Source organism: Elephantulus edwardii, unplaced genomic scaffold (genome assembly GCF_000299155.1).
Source record: "Elephantulus edwardii isolate Elephantulus edwardi_28Jun2011 unplaced genomic scaffold, EleEdw1.0 scaffold00189, whole genome shotgun sequence".
NCBI classification, from domain to species: Eukaryota; Metazoa; Chordata; class Mammalia; order Macroscelidea; family Macroscelididae; genus Elephantulus; species Elephantulus edwardii.
The window spans coordinates 5,469,765-5,472,943 of record NW_006399939.1 but is presented as its reverse complement, the minus strand read 5'-3'; the positions used below and the strand labels follow the sequence as shown (position 1 = coordinate 5,472,943).

Genomic DNA, 3,179 nt, shown 5'->3' with positions numbered 1-3,179 from the left:
CCAGTAGAAAAAGACTGATAACCCAATTACAAAATGGGCAAAAGACATGGAAAGACTTTTCAGAGGACGATAGTTAGGTGGCAAACAGACATGTGATGAAATGCTCAAAATCAGTGTCAATAGGAGAGATACAAATCAAAACCTCAATGAAATATCATCTCACCCCAGTTGCCATGGTAAAGTATAGTAGGGCAGCAAGTAATAAATGTTAGAGAGGATGTGGAGAGGTGGGAACTCTCATACATGTTGGTGGCAGGGTAAAATAGAACAACCACTCTGGAAGACAGTTTAGCATTTCCTCAAAAAGTTGAACATAGATACTCCATATGACCCAGCTATTCCACTACTAGGAATATACCCCAAGAAAATGGGAACAGAGACACAAACAGAGATTTGTACACCAATGTTCATAGCAGTGTTATTCACCATCACAAGAACATAGAAACAGCCCAAATGTTCAAAGACAAACAAATGGATTGAGACATTGTAGTGCATTCACACAATGGAAAACTATGCAGCATACAGGAGCAACAATTTTGAAAAATACTATGTAACTTGGTGGACGATTTATCAACAACCTGCGTTATGCGGATGACATAACCCTGCTTGCTGAAACTGAAGAGGACCTGAAGCGCCTGCTGCAGAGGGTCAAGGACTGCAGCCTACAATATGGATTGAGGCTCAATGTCAAGAAGACAAAGATTCTCACCACTGGACCAATTGGCAGCATCAGGATGGATGGTGAAGAGATTGAGATTGTACACAGCTTTAGTTTGCTTGGCTCTATAGTCAACAGTTTTGGCACCAGCAGCCAGGAAATTAAAAGGCGCATTGCCATGGGAAAGTCTGCTGTTAGGGACCTCTCCAAAGTACTGAAGAGCAATGGTGTCTCTCTGGAGACTAAGGTGCATTTGATACAGGCCATGGTCTTCACAATCACTTCTTATGCATCAGAGAGTTGGACAATGACCAAGGAGGATAGAAGGAGAATTGATGCCTTTGAGCTGTGGTGCTGGAGAAGAGTATTGAGAATACCATGGACTGCTAGGAAAACAAAACAGATTTGTCCTGGAAAGGGTTAAACCGGGTGGCTCCTTGGAGGCAAGGATTCTGAGGCTCCGTCTGACATACTTTGGACATGTTGTGAGGAGAGACCGGTCCTTGGAGAGGGACATCATGCTTAGGAGGGTGGAGGGACAGCACAGGAGAGGAAGGCCCTCTCTGAGGTGGATTGATTCAGTGACTGGGATAATTGGGATGGGAGTGTCAGAGACAGTGCGATTGGCACAGGACAGAGCGGAGTTTAGGGCTGTTGTATGTAGAGTCGCTATGAGTCACAAGCGACTCGACGGCACATAACAACAACAACTTGGGAGAGGCTGGAGAGCATTATGCTGAGTAAACTAACACAATCTCCTAAGGACAAATGCTGCCTAAGGCCATTATTGTAAAAACAGAGGAAACTTAATAGTTATGGGATAGTTAATTCACATATGGGAATTCAAGGGGGGCAGAGGAGTGGGAGTGAAGGGGGTGCAGATAGATAGAGGCAAAACCACGTGGTGGCACAATGAAGGAGGGGGGCAAGAAAAGGGTAAGGATCCAGGTGAAAAGACAGAGTAATGATGGGCAAGGCCCAATGGCGATTGATTTTATGAAACGTGATGCATGGAGAATTATTGTATGAAACACAGTGTGAATGAAGGCTAGTGTGAAACACCCTGTATAGCAAACTTTGTAAGCAAACCAATAAAAGACTCTTTTTAAAAAATAACAGGAAATGGGATATTTTTTTCTTTTTTTGTAATTCTATGAGCTTTTGAAATGTAAGTAAACTATTAAAAATCCATGTTCTGGCTCTCTGCTCCTCCTTGATAGACAGATTGCCTTCTCTTCTTGTGCAGCCTCAGCCACATCCCTGAGACACGATGGTGGGGGTCAGAGTAAATGGATTTGACTGCATTGGGTGCCTGGCCACTAGGGCTGCTTTTAACACTGGCAAAGTAGATGTTGTTGACATCAATGACCCCTTCATTGACCTCAGTTACATTGTCTATATGATCCAGTATGATTCCACCCATGGCAAGTTCAATGGCACTGTCAAAGCTTAGCATGGGAAGCTGGTCATCAATGGGAAAGCCGTCACTGTATTCCAGGATTGAGATCCTGCCAATTTCAAGTGGCATGATGCTGGTGCTGAGTGTGTTGTGGAGCCCACTGGTGTCTTCACAACCTTGGAGAAGGCTGGGGCTCACTTGAAGGGTGGTGCCAAATGGGTAATCATTGCTGCTCCTTCTGCAGATGCCCTCATGTTGGTGATGGGTGTGAACCATGAGAACTATGATAATTCTCACAAGATTGTCAGCAATGCCTCCTGCACCACCAACTATTGGCCCCTTGGCCAAGTTCATCCATGACAACTTCAGCATCATTGAGGTACCATGAACACAATCTATGACATCACTGCCAAACAAAAGACTGTGGATGGCCCCTCTGGAAAGCTGTGCGTGATAACCATGGAGCTGCCCAGAACATCATTCCTGCATCAACTGGTGCTGCCAAGGCCATGAGCAAGGTCATCCTTGAGCTGAATCTGGATGGCTTTCCATGTCCCTACCCACAATGTGTTAGTCATGGACTAATCTGCTGTCTGGAGAAAGCTCCAAAATATGATGACATCTACAAAGTAGTAAAGTGTGCATGAGAAGGGCCCCTCTCAGGTATCCTTGGATATATTGAGGAGGTTCTTCTGTGACTTTTACAGTGACACCCACTTTTCCCCCTTTGATGCTGGGGTTGACAGGCATTGCCTTGAATGACCACTTTTCAATCTCATTTCCTCGTATGACAATGAATTTGGCTACAGCAATCGGGTGGTTGACCTGATGGTTCACATGGCCTCCAAAGTTTAAGAGTCCCTTGGACCACCAGCCACAGCAATAGCACCAGGAGAGAGAGAGCGCGAGTTTCAGGTGCTGGAGAGTCTTTGTCACAGCTTGATCCCCACTTTCCCACTGAGAATTTCACACCCTTGACACAGTTTCCATCCAGTCCCCTGAGAAAGGGGAGGGGCTTGGAGAGCCCATCTTGTCATATACCATCAATAAAGTACACTGTACTCAGGAAAAAGAAAAAAAAAATCCATGATCTCTTTTAACCCCTGTGATTTAAGTGAAAAT

The 3,179-nt window shown here is 44.9% G+C and overlaps 1 pseudogene; it reads left to right on the top strand.

Annotated features, from left to right (window-relative positions):
• Positions 1-1,928: 1,928 nt before the first annotated feature.
• On the top strand, positions 1,929-2,912 carry LOC102873039 (annotated as a pseudogene).
• The last annotated feature ends 267 nt before the right edge of the window (positions 2,913-3,179 follow it).